At 38.7% G+C, this 13,819-nt stretch overlaps 1 long non-coding RNA gene across 1 annotated transcript in view; it reads right to left on the bottom strand.

The window, feature by feature from the left end:
- Window positions 1-10,299: 10,299 nt before the first annotated feature.
- LOC307162701 overlaps window positions 10,300-13,819 on the bottom strand; it is a 143,395-nt gene continuing 139,875 nt past the window's right edge. The window contains exon 4 of the long non-coding RNA XR_013821967.1: window positions 10,300-11,000. This is a non-coding gene — a long non-coding RNA (uncharacterized lncRNA). The remainder of the gene's footprint in view (window positions 11,001-13,819) is intronic.

The following is a 13,819-nucleotide window of genomic DNA, read 5'->3' as shown; positions in this document are numbered from 1 at the left end:
AAGAACCTTACTAAGCTAATAAAAGAGAATTTTATTTAATTTCGGGTATTGTTATGCTAATCAAAACGTGGACCGATTTAAATGCAACAAAGGGCATGAAAGCAGACACTACACAGTAACTCTAATGACAGTTCAGTGCAAGAGTTAATTTCAGTCATCTCAGGATGTCCATTAACAATTAGCTGAGTGCTTAGATATGGCTACCGAAATTCATCCATCTAAGGAAACAGTTGTATAATAAGCTGTCACGCTTTGCGCACGCACGCTAATGCCGCAACCTTTCGGGTCCGACAAGCCCCTGTCTTTTCTCCAGCAGGCAGTCAGACAGATCTGAGACGTGCTCGGGACACCATCACAATCCCATTTATGCTCTGTGGCGTTGCTTGATGAGAAGGAGTAGATGGAGTGGCTGATGAAGGGCCCAGTGAGACCCCAGTGGAGCATTCGCCCAGGTCCGCCTGTGTCACACAGATTCCACACTTGTCTAAAAACGCACTGAAAAATGAACGGCCTCGTCGTTAATGAGTGGAGGGGGTAATTTAGACCCCCACTAATGTGCTTAATGCCAATTAATCATCTCCAGCCAAGGTGTCAGAGAGATTACTGAGAAGGAACTGGATCCTTTGGCAGGAAGGAGAGAGTCTGAGACATGCTGAAAGGAGGAGGAAGTGTCGCTCTAGTCTCCATAGGGGGCAACAGTGAGCTGTGAAACACACAGTCAGCAAGCAGACTGAGAAAGTCCCAACAGAAAATAAAATACATGAATGAGGAAGCTCTTCTGGCTTTCTTTTACAACACACATTCCCTGCTCTTATTTTGGGCATAAAGCAACAGTGGCTGCAGAAAAAAAAAAATGATATGGTGCTAAATTTGTTCCCTTATTTGGTCACATTAGGAGTCAGTGGAAAGAAAAAAAAATCTTATATCACTGTAACTGTAAATACCATGATATAGTTGATTATATGGTATATTTAATAACTAATATATATATATATATATATATATATATATATATATATATATATATATATATATATATATATATATATATACCATGTGCTAATGCCTACTTGGGATAGTGAATAAAATACATCACAAATTAATTTGATAATGTTGTCTTTTAATGAACATGAACCAAAAGATAGCTTCACATTATGTGAATAGAGTACTTAACTTGTTTTGGACATGTACAGAGACGTATTTTTGCATTTGTTTCACTTTTTTCACAGGAAAATTTATATATATCTACCGTCCTTTGTGAAAAAAAGTGAGCTTAATTGTATTAAATGTGAACATAATGACCTTAAAATCTTAAAAGTATATTTTTAAAAAAACTACTTGCATATAATATTTACAAAATAAAGGCCACTTAAGTCTACTTTACAGGTATATAAAAAAGAAAATCTGCTTTAAAAAAGTACACTTATTTTGACTAACATAGTACATGTGACATTTTACCTGTAGTGTTATTCTAAATTAGTTAGTTCATTTAGTTCTTAACTTTCTCATTAAAATGTGTAATTAAAAATATATTTAAACATGTTTTAGTAGAAATGACATTATAATTTAGTTTACCACAAATGCTTGTCAGTATATTTGACAGTACACTTAATCATATTTCAAAAGACAACATAAATAATTATGAAATGACAAATAAAGATTCAATTTAATAGCAATTAACATGCAATTAAGTGTAAGAAAACATTATATCCAGTTTGTAATTAAGTAGAATATTTTAAAGTATGCTAGAGTGTACTTCTTTTTAACAACAGGTGGTATGACGTTATGGCAAAATCTCTACCGGTTGACACATTTCTACTGTCACAAGGCGCATAACATCATACAACCAGCCCTGGTTCATGAGATTAATCATTACAGTATTCAAACCAACTCTGCAAACTTAATAATTAAGTTTTGTTTTCTTTTTTTTCTCAGAAAAGGAGTGACTAATTCAGTTTCATAGCATTTCTGAATGGGATGTGTGAACTGCTCACATATCAGATGTAGAAAGTCAATTAATTCCTCCTAGAATTGCCTCTCCATCAGGCAGATGTGCCCTTATGCTACTCAGAACAGTGTGAAGCCTCTCTTTTGTTGGGTAGAGCGCATACTGTAAAATCCCACATGCTGCACACTCTGCTAGGGTGCAGAACTCACATCATTGGCTGTCCGTCTCCGGGACTGGATCTGGTTTCCCAAACCGTGTCCCCCTCCCAAGAGCATTATCACCCACTCGACAGTCCCACATTTCCTCCTCATTATCTGCATTCCACTCAGACATCTGCCAGCAATGAGGGCAGGTATAGCTGCGCTAATGTGCTGAACATGGTATTTACTGTACACTGCAGGGAAGAGGGCCAGTATCTCAGACTGCCGAGGAGTGTTAGTGGCTCGTGTTACATAGAGAGAACAGAAACAAATGCTCTTTATAGCAAAATGGCCTTGGAGAATAAGCTCTTTCACTAATGAAAATGCTGATGGAATGTACATTCAACTGTAGAGTCAGCTCCCAGAACTTGCAATAAAATATCATAAAACATCTAAATACATACATATACATCTAAAAAACCTTTAGAAAGTTAGCAGTATTAAGCAGAAATGTCACTAGGAGAAAGCTATTAGATTAATGTATATATATATATATATATATATATATATATATATATATATATAGAGAGAGAGAGAGAGAGAGAGAGAGAGAGAGAGAGAGAGAGAGAGAGAGAGAGAGAGAGAGAGAGAGAGAGAGAGAGAGAGAGAGAGAGAGAGAGAGAGAGAGAGAGAGAGAGAGAGAGAAATGCTTCTTTCGGCGGCAGTTTTAGAATGTGATTGGGATTTTAGCATTATGCTGGATGGAGACAGTGATCCATTTTTGGTCTGTTCCTCACAAAATTCAATCATTTGGTCTTGGAATATTTGTAATTTTTGGATAAAGTATTGAGACTCTACCTGAATGTGCCATGTTTTATAATAAGAAATGGCTAGGTTTAGGAGTAGGGGTTGTGTTAGGTGCTTGAAATGTCTAAACAGTGAAATGTAAATAATTTATTGTGGCTTTTGAAATTAAAAACCAAACCCCAACATACAGTAGATTTCATAAGGACAAAAAAAGGGTCCCTTTAGCACAGGACTCTTCAGATCTGGTCCTGGAGGACTACTGTCCTGCAGAGTTTAGCTCCAAACCTAATCAAACACCTGAACAAGATAATCAAGGTTTGATTTGGATGGCACTGTAGGAAATAAGTTGAAGAACCCTGCTTTAACATCTCAAAAGTGACATTTCATTCTAATTTTTCAGAGAGAGAATGGGTTGGCCTGGATAAATGACTCTTTCTTTCATTTAATCAGCCAAACTAGCGGTCAAAACAGCCTAAATTGACATCACAAAGACTGCCGAGTTTAGGTTTTCTACTTTGCCAAGTTTCTTGCTCAACTCTGGAAACTGGTACCATTCTTGACTAATGTGGTACATCACAAAACAGGGACTAACCTAGGACGTAGCCAAAGTGTATCATTCAAAATCCCAGTGATTAATGACACTTCAATATAGATTTTAAAGGATGAGAATCCAAAGTTAAAACTCCTCCGCAACATGAGAACCCTCTGGAGAAGAGATGTGATGAGAGAAACAGGTCTGACAGTGAACTCGAGATGAACTGCGAGCCTCACCACAAGGAGTATATTCTCACAATGAAGCACACCTCCTTCATACACCTAAAACATTCAGCACGTAGACAGAAGATTAAAGGGGAATCTTAATGATTCAAAACCTTACCAGCTGCAGTAGAGTCTTTATCATTGTTAAAAGTGAGAGAGCAAGATCCTGGGAACTTCAAGACCAATTACAGAGACACTACATTATCTGGAGCTGCGGTGCGAGTTAAGGGAGCCGCTTCCGAGATTTATCAGAATGAATACAGCTTCAAAAGATGTAAGAAAAGGTGAGGCAAGACTTAAAACTCTTTTCTTTCACCTAATGCCCACCTGCAGGAGCATGGGAGGGGGACGCTGACCACCGGAATGTCAGGTACCACACTCAAGGAAGACTATAAGCCTCATTGAAATGTAAAAAACGAACTTCTTGAACTTCACCTCTTGCTCTTAGTCGGCACATGCAGCGATGAGAAAAGAACAGATACTGACACAGAGGGACAACCAAAAGTGCAACTAGAAAAAGAAACACATCTAGATCTGTTTCTCCCTCCTTTTTGTATCCTTTTCCTCAGGCAGCGTTTCGGTCGGCCTTTCAGTCACGGCCTCACACTGGGGCCACACAAGTGAGGTTTGCCATTTTATTTATCTCTTCCTTCCTGCATCCCTCTCTTCCTTTATACAGTATTCTTTACAGCGTCACCGTCTCTTTCATTTCGGACATTCATGCATTTATGGATTACAGCATGGTGATCCACTCTGAGGGAGCCTGAATTACTCCTAAGCGTGCTGCGCCTCAAGCCGGGTCCGTACGGGAGGTCGAGAGAGGGGAATTCAAAGCAGCCAGCGTGAAGGAACTGCTGTTTGTTGTGACCAGCCTTCCCCCCTCAGACAAAGAGAGGCCTCCTGAAGGTATCCCAGCATGCAGCAGGCCCGGGGCGACCCTGTGTTTAAAGTGACAGCAGTAATTTAAGACCCTCTTTGTGGCAACCCCTTCTTTTCTGGGCAAGATGAAGCACTGTCCATTTGTGTGGGCCTGCTGAGGTGACACTCCAGAGGAGGGCCGGCACTAATTAGCAGCCAAACACACATGAGAGTGGCTGTCCATGGCAGCAGATAAATCAAGCCTGGCCTTCTAATTCACTCGAGATGACCCTTGTCCAGCCAAGCCTTGTTTCGTAAAAGATGACTATAAAGACTTTAGCCAGCATCAATGGCTTTTATGAAGCAGCAGTCCTCGCTCTGCAATGACAATATATTCAGTGAACCAGTCGAGCCATTTATGCTACCTATGATTCATTGTGTGCAAATCATTCAGCTTATTACTGTTCTGAACATTGCCATTCTCTAGACTAGAGCTATTCAACCCTTTCAGGAGCCAGTTGAGGAGCCAAGTGGACAAATGTCTTTTCTTTCCAAGAGCCACATTTCAAAAATAGCCTTTTCCCTTCATCAAGACTGACTCACTTTATAAAAGTTGATTATATTCAGTCCCCCAACTCATGAAATGAGCTAAAAAGATAAATCTGGTTACTATTAGTATCCCAGAATGGAAGATGGGAAGGGTGTACTGTAACTATGAATAAATCATTGTTTGCATGGAGCTGAGTTTTGCAAAAGTAATACCAACAGAAATAACATAACCAAGCATGTTTGGAATACAAATGCATGATCATACTTTTTGAATTCCAAATGCATTTAATAGTACGTCCTTTTCACCTGGGTGCGTATATATATATATAATTTACAAATAATAAATGAATACACAAGTGGGACGAGGCTGGAGAGTAAAACATTCGGTTGAAAATAAATGTTTCCTTGATTGAATTCCTTTATTGAGCCTATAGCTGTAGATACTTTTCTTGCTACTGACAAATCTGTAAGACTTCGGTGAGCAAGACAAGGTTAATTATAATTGACTATCACCCAGCATAGAGGCATGTCAAAGTGCTGCAACTTTTTGACAACAACAAACAATCTTCAGATAAAAATTGTTAACTGCAGTTTTTAGAGAAAAGTGAGTCATAGAGTCATTGAGCAGCAACAGCTGCATTAAAGAGCCGCTCAAGGCTACTGTGGGTTGAGTACCACGCTCTAAAGTCCCAAGACAAAAGCCAGCATCACTTCATACTAACACCATAAGCTACCAATCATTTCTCAACAGTACAAATGCTGAGGGAATGCATTTTTAGATCAAATTACAAAAGGACTGTATGTTCCAAAAACAGGCGGGTAATCGAAATGAAGCACTTCCTAGTTCATAAACAGAGTCTGCATGGAAGCAAAATTTCTCCCAACAAAAGCATTATTTCTGAATGGGTCCTCAGAGATAGACAGACCAATTCACATGTGCTGTGTTGGAGTTGAGTACTGCTGAGTTTGTTTACACACATGTTTGTTTGACTTTTCCCATGATTTACTAGGTACTCTGGGAAATCACTATTGATCACTTTCGTAGATATGAGCCAGCTTCTCACAATTAACACGGCACCATGGGAGATACCTGCAGTTACAGTTCTGCACAGACAGCAATATGAGTTGATAAATGTCAAGAATATGAAGAGATATTAAAGCAAAATGTTGATGCAACAACAGGGGATTGCTGTATAGTTGACAGTGAGTGACAGATGGAATTAAATTTTCATACTCTGGGTGGTAGTTCACTCAGGCTAGTTCATGAGGCTCATACTTAACTCAAATAAGACAGCTAACATCTATATTCAAAGCTAGCTGTTAGCATTAGCGTTCAGCTTTGGATGCTGCGTAATGAATTCCAGAGACAGTTTTTTTTTTTTTTTTTTTTTTTTGGGTCAATCATATCGAAACATCCCATAAGCAAAAAACATTTTTCTACATTTATGGCCTTGTATGGAAGCTAGTTTCTGCCATAAAGAAACCCAAAAACATTTTAAAACATAATTGCAAGTTTTTATCTCACAACTGCGAGATGTAAACTCGCACTTGCGAGAAATAAGAAATAAGTCAGAATTGCATGATATAAAGTTGTCATTGCGTGTTATAAAGTCAGAATTGTGAATTTATATCTTAGAATTGTGAGATATAAATTTGCAATTGCGAGTTATATTCAATCAAAATCAAAGTTCAATTCTGAGGGGAAAAAAGACTGACTTTTTTTCAGTTGTGCATTATAAAGTCAGAATTGCTCAAAATTGAGTGTAATAAAGTCTTTTATAAACTGTAATAACCATTTTTACCGACTATTTTTTTTATATTAAGTTGGAATTGCGTGTTATATTTATTCTGTGGCGGAAACAAGCTTCCATACACTTGAGAATAGCCACATATTTTGAATAAAAGTTTGCAGAGCAACTGTCAGTCAAATAAATGGGAATGATATCTTTTGCAATGATTATACATTTAGGTTATAGGTTTTATTATACTTGTTATAATATCTGTTTTGTTTATGTGTTTTAGCCTACATGCATTTTAATTTTGAAAGTCAATTTAAATATGTATTCATGTTATATACTAATCTTTGCTTTTCTCCAGGAGCTAATTGCTAGGCTAACTAGCTAAATATTGATCCCTGCAATTAAACCACCCCAATGACACCTCATCTTGGCAATATACCATTTTCTAAAGACAAGACAGCACACCCACTTTCATCAAATCCAAACATGACAGGCAGTGAGTTCTCTCTGATCGGTTCCTTTTCAGCTATTTTTGGTTGTTTACAGAACCAAAGGCTGTTACAGAGACAGGTGTGATTTCTCAGGTCACCTCTTTGAGTCATATCTATTCTGGCATTTACGTATAAATTTGAATACAGCCCACAATGCATTGCTTCCAGGCTTACATTGGTAAAATCACCATAGTCACATTCCCAGTTATCCTTTCTTCGTTCCCTTCGCCTGCACCCCCTCTGAAATTGCATTATTACTGACAGTACAGATATTGGATTTAGAATGGAACAAATGGTCTTAATAGGAATGAGATCACTCCGGTTAGACAGTGATTGGCTTACTTGGGCCCGGGCCAAAAACAATTTGTGATTCTTTTATACCTGTGCCTGTGCCCTGGAGATAGAGGGGAGTGAAAGAAAGACAGAGGGTGAGGGTTAAAAAGACAGAGCGCAGAGGAGGAGGAGAGAGAAGCTCTTTATCAGCTGCTTTTCTCACTCTGCATTACCTCATCTTTCTTTCTCTGCGACTCAGGGCTTATAAAAAAGGGCACCTAGGTTTTTTTTTCTCTTTTTTCCAGAGCTAAAGAACAGCCTCCAACCGCTGTCCCAAAATGAATGAGGAGCATTGTGAGCTTTGTTTGTCAATATCAAGCAGTCCATCTTTGGAGGCCCAGCACTGGGGGAGGTATGAAATCAGAATATTAGGTATCTGCTGTTGACGGAGTGCTGTCAGCCTTGTAAAGAAATAGCGGCTGTATTGATTGAACTCAAAACAACAAACAAACAAAACACTAGCTTTCTTTTCATGAGAGGCGAGAGATGGTTTCTTTCTTCCTCGCGTTTCTCCTCCTGTACTGCTGGGAAGTATGACAGCTTGACACAAACATCAGTGATTGGTGTAGTTTCTAAGATTACTAGGCAGGGTTTGGGCTACTGGCATACAGGATACTGTTTGGGGCTGCAGGTGCTGACCATATGACAACATTAAGTTACACCAATTATATAATTGTTAATATGCCTAAGTAGAATGATTTTGTGTTTGTGTGTGTGTCTGTGTTCCTGACAAACTGTCAGTCTATGCATTATTGAAACTGAATTTTCCGTGACTCTTTCTGCAGGTTACTTTGCCATGCCAGTAGGTGGCGACAAGTGAGAGAGTCACATGAAACAAGTAACTACAGTAGATGAATTTGGAACGCATTTTACTCCTACTATTTCTGCAATACAAATATATTGTGCATAGATTAGTATGGTAGTGTTCTATTCTAAATTCAGACGCTGTCGCTATTGAGTGATTCACTGAATCATTCACCCAAATGATTCATTCAAAAGCATTGATAGGCTTATATTTAGAAATGCACTCAAGCAATTTGTTAAAAAAAATTGCAGCGGTTAACATGAATGATGTTAACAATATTGTGAGGCAGTTAGCTGTCACACCTAAGAGCAAGAAAGAGTAGGGCTTTAAATTATATATTTCGAGCTACATCGGTTTCTAAAATCGTTGTCTCCGTTTCTGAGAAAATTTTATGTAAGTTTTGCCACTAGTACACTTCGCTATAGAACGCGCTATGCGGAAGTAAAGACGCTGGCTGAGATTCTACCGGAAATACGTGAGCAGCGATCGTGCATAGAGCAAATTAATTATTCATGGGCAGTTGTGGCCTAATGATTAGAGAGTTGAACTTGTAAACCGAAGGTCAGCGCCCTCTTCCACAACTACAACTGAGGTGCCTTTGACCACCAATCGCTCCCCGGGTGCCGCAACAATAATGGCTGCCCTCTGCTCTGGGTGTGTCTTCGCGATGTGTGTTCAATACTCACTGCTGTATGTGTGCACTTGGATGGGTGAAATTCAGAGCACAAATTCTGAGTATGGAACACCATACTTGGCTACACGTCACCATCAACTTAACTAGACAAGAGATTTGGCGAATTCTGAACTGCACACTGCTTTTACTATTCCTGCCATAGAACGTAGTAGTATGTAGTATGCTGTTCAGAATTCAGCAATTGTCTTTGTAAGGCATAAAAAAAAAAAAAGAGAAAAGTTTGGTTCCGGTTGGTTGTCAGTTGAGGTCATGGGTCAGTAGGGAATTTTTTTTTTTTTTTTTTTTTTCAGGTAGGAAATTATAATTTTTCTTGTTTTTTTTTTAACTTTACAGTAGCGATGGATACTCTATTTTTTCATAACATAGCCTATTTATGTTAGCCCATTTCCATTACGTGGACGACGTAATGTACATGCATCTGATGAGTTTTATCGAATTGATGTCAATAGCGCGCACTCTCTGTAGGCATATTCATATTTTGCCGCTATGTGGAAAAAATCCAGCAAAATGCGCCGGCGCGTTTGTCGACCCCAGAGGATTAACTTTAGCCTAACCATAAACTGTGATTATATATATGATCACTCACATCAAGACGCCACTGCGGTGTTGGAGTCCATGCAGGAGGAGCAGCGTTTGGCACTGCGTCACTTTTCAGCGCGAGCTGTGTGGAGAAGCCCATTTCCACCTCTATTGCGTTGGAGAAGCAATCCCGTGTAAAATTCAGGTTGCACACTTGAGCTCCACTGGTGCCTAATTTCCAAGTCTGAAAGCTATGCCGTCCAGCAGTGCTGTTGCAACCAGCAACACTACACCTACGTACCCTCCTGACCACTGTACTAAATACAGAAAAATCTATGCTAACTTGAAGCTATCCTAACTGATGCAATACTATGCGTGGTAGCTCGTACCAAGGGAGGGCGTGGTGAGCTGGAACCTGCTAACGTCACGCAGCACCGTGTACAACAACGTAAATTATAGTTCGCCTCAAAGTTTTTTATTTGTGTATTTATTTAATTTGTATTATTTCTTCCCCAAGCTCATAAAATAAATTTGGGTCGCACATAAATTGACAGGGTCGGTCGGAAACCGGAACCAAACAAATTTTTTTTTATGCCTAAACAAGCCATTGAATCATTCACTCAACTGATTTGTTAAAAAAACACTGACTCCCCAAGTGGTGCCTCAAAGTATCATTTTACATTTTTTTTAATCGTAAAATGTTGGACCTGGTGTACCCCACCACATTTACACTTAATTAAAATATAAAGCAAAATATAAATAAAGAGAAAAGTATTTAAGAAATAGCTAATTTTCCAAAAATAATCAGTGATACCATTTCACATGCCATGCAAATGCTCATTAACAATATCACAGCTTTTTTTGCGAGTAAATTTGTTGCGCAATAGCATTAGCTCATTGTGTTGAAAAATAAAAAAGCTCAACTAAGCTTAGTCACAACTATAACTGAGACATGAATATGACAGAAAAATACATTAAAAAAATACATTTATAACAGCAAAAGTCTCAGGCAGTGATTATCATCATACATGACTGAGTATGTTCTTAGTGTTGCAGTCAAGCATAGTGGTGGTGGTACCTCATGCAGAGATGTAAAAAATGGCAAAAGACACAGTTGCATATTTTTCAAAATGGCAAACAATCTATAACAGAGACACCAACATTAGGAGAAAAGGCTAGTAGCATTTACACGGTTCCCCATGGGGCCCCGTTTGAGTGCAAAGTTAACGATAGGATCTGTCTTCATCAGGGTCTCTCCGTTATGCCATCTCTGGGAGGAGTGCTCTGGGCCGCTTGCTTCTGTTTACGCAACAATATGCGTATGTTAATTGATGGAAAATTTGGCTGGATGCTGAAACCTGAAAGGTAAAGGGCGTGAGTTAGTGACATTAAATAATGTTTGCTCGCACACAGGAGGACAGGTATAAATGCATCCGGACCACAACACTGCATATGCAAGATAATACGCAAACCCCATGCTAGTATTTGCATCTTTAGCTTCAAGAAGAAAAAAATACCTGAATATTCGTAATAGTAATAATAATAATAATTGGGATCTTCTGAAACATGCAATGATTTATCTTGGTATTTCGAAAGATCAATGCAAGTCCCAAGATTCATTTCAAGCAAGCATAGCATCTAAAAGCAATGTATTGCTTTCAAAGGAAGATGATGGAGTATCATCACATACATAAATCTTCATTTACTTTCATTTTCATCTCTACCTTCAAGATTTTCCCCAAAGGAACTTGTCTATACAAATTGGTGCATGTCACACTGGAAAAAAACTGGGGGGAAAAAGCTGTTCATTTACAGTTCAGGGAGAAAAAATAACACCGAACTCTATTGCACCTATTGACTGGAAAATACTTTGAACAGCATGTGTTTCTACGGAACATCCCTCTTCTCCCAATTGCCTTCCAACCATCCATTTTTATAGTCAGCAGAGAAACCTGAACATGGCTTATGGGCATGCTGGGAAATGAAATGCAATATAATGAAGAGAGGAGGGGTAAAAATGAGAAAGATTCAAATGACTAGAACTTCTATAGCTGATGGCAAGGTCATCTATGTTTATAAAAACATAAATTACACATATTTAATTTAGTGAAGACAGAAATTGTGGGTTTGAATTGAGACCATGTGTCCCCCTGAGCAGTCTGATAAATAGAGCAGTTGAGAGCTGAGGCTGACTTGGAGGACTTGTTCATTAATTCTTCTCCTGGTCTTAATTGGAGCCCAGTAGGACTTCTGTTTTAAAGCAGTGTTAGCCCTCAGACAACACGCAGAGCGAGCCAGACAAAGAAGCCGGCAGAACAAAGCCAGATCCCAAATCTGCTACTGCATATTTGCTGCAGGCAAGTCGAGACGGCCCGGTCCCTCTTTTGTGCTGTTTGATTTCATCACTTTTTATTGTATTACAAGTTGAGATACATGAAACTCCTTTGTTCATCCAGTACTTATCTGAGTTCTCGAGAATAGAGAAAAAAAATAAAAAATAAGCACTGCAGTATTAGAAGCATCATCCACATTGCTAAATGAATTTTCCAAAGTAATTTTTCCAATTAATTTACCACATTGCTAAATAAATTTTGAATGCAATTTTCAAAATAAAAAAGCATCAAATTAAGTTACATGTTTATTGTAGACAAAAAAAAAAAAAAAAAAAAAAAAAATTCCCTTTGTTATTGTTTATTGAAACTACATCTACTCACCATCATGTCGCTACAAACGTTTTACTTGTGAAACACAAAAGAAGTTATTATGAATGTAAATGCTGCTCGCTGGCTGTGAAACTCAGTTGCAATTTTGCTTGGTTAAAAATAAAAGCTTAAAAAAAGTCAGGATTTAAACCCAGGTTGCCTTGCATGTTAATTAAAAATTCAAGTACAAGACTAACAAAGATTACACATTCATGCAGATCTAGTCAAGTCAAGTCATTTTTATAGCACTTAATACAATCCAGATTGTTTCAAAGCAACTTCACAGTAATAAACAGGACACCATCAGAATATATAGCCCCTTTCACACATGCAGTCTTTACTGGTAAATTACCAGTAAATTACTGTAAAGAGATCACGTATAAACAGGACATGACCTTTTAAAAAATACAGGTAAATTAGTTTTTACACTGTTTTGCACTATACTTAAACTGGCAATTTCCCAGTATGGGAAGTTGTAACAATACCAGTAAATTACAAGTATTAAGCTGTGTGTGAACAAAGAACAGGATTAACTTGTTTAATTTATTACCCCCCTTGTTGAGGCCGCTACCTGGTTGCCTAATTCTAACCCCCCTCACACCTAATCCTAAACCCACCTATACTGGGGACTCAGTCAGGGGGATGGGAGTAATAATCTGACAGGGTCAGAATTCGGCACAACACCAGAGCAGATGCGAGGTCAGAACGTGTTGACGTAAGAAGTCTGCTTTGGGCCAATTACATTGCTCAGTGGCCTGAGCTTTTTTTTTTTTTGGTACAAATGTGTGAATGGTATCTTACCGGTAAAAAGACAGAACGCTGTTGCTTTTGTGAACAGCGCATTTGTGTATTTACTGGAAAAGTCTTTCTGGTAATTTTATGGTAATTTACCAGGATTGTGTGCGAGAGTGGCTTTTTCAAGTATGAGAACTTATATTTGAAAAATTTTGAAATGAGACAAATACAAATTCTTCAGTAAAGCAGTGCTAAAAAAGACAATAGGAGTCATTATTCAGCCATGTCTATCTATCTATCTAATGTGTTATCTAACCAAGGCCACCAAGTGAGTCAGGACTGCCCCTGGTGCATGTCGTAGTCTTAGAGCTCAAAACAAGTCAGCATCTTCCCAGATACTTTACTGTGGCAAAGTCTACTGCACGATGGCCCAGAATGAAAATATGCTCAGCGATTAGCTTCCAAACACATTTGGGTATTTACAACGCACTGGTGTTGTGCCGGGCCAAACCAAAGGCCCTGCTGTTGGAGTCACATGGGCCCATGAATGCAGAAGTCCACACAAAGACTGAGCGCATCACAGTCTGCTCTTTCTTTCTATTCCGTCACCAAGCCATTCTCTTCACTACACCACACACAACCGGGGCTTGTTCACGGACAGAGCTAAAGAACAAAATTTACACGAGAAACAAAACTCGAGTTGTGTGCCGGTTGTACACAAGCTGAGGGAGACTAACAGA

This window comes from Squalius cephalus, assembly GCF_949319135.1.
Source record: "Squalius cephalus genome assembly, chromosome: 8".
Taxonomy (NCBI): Eukaryota; Metazoa; Chordata; class Actinopteri; order Cypriniformes; family Leuciscidae; genus Squalius; species Squalius cephalus.
This window is presented reverse-complemented; position numbering and strand designations above follow the sequence as displayed.